This window comes from Corvus brachyrhynchos, unplaced genomic scaffold (assembly GCF_000691975.1).
Source record: "Corvus brachyrhynchos isolate BGI_N302 unplaced genomic scaffold, ASM69197v1 scaffold97, whole genome shotgun sequence".
Classification (NCBI taxonomy): Eukaryota; Metazoa; Chordata; class Aves; order Passeriformes; family Corvidae; genus Corvus; species Corvus brachyrhynchos.
This window is the reverse complement of record NW_008239758.1, coordinates 8445738-8446102: the sequence shown is the minus strand read 5'-3', so window position 1 is coordinate 8446102 and position 365 is coordinate 8445738.

Here is a 365-nt window from a genome sequence, read left to right as displayed (position 1 = left end):
AAAAAAAAAAACCGAAAAGGGAAAAAAAAAGCCAACCGCAAACAACTACAGGCTGAACTATCAACACATGCACCGAAGGGGAAAAAATATATAGTGTCCTGTGTAGGGTCGGCAGGGAACGCAAGCACACGCTAAAGCAAGTTGGGAAAGAATCCGAGCTAATCAGCAATCTCTTTCTCTCTCTCTCCTTCTCTCCCTCTCCCCCTCTCTCTCTCTCTCACTGCCCCTGAGATCCCAGCTCGAAAGAGGTACTCCACATTTTTTCATTACCAAAAATCCGTTGCAATAATCATTTGTTGCTAATTGAAACCCTTGGAGACATTTTTCCCCACCCCCTTCACAAACATGGCAACTTTTAGACATGG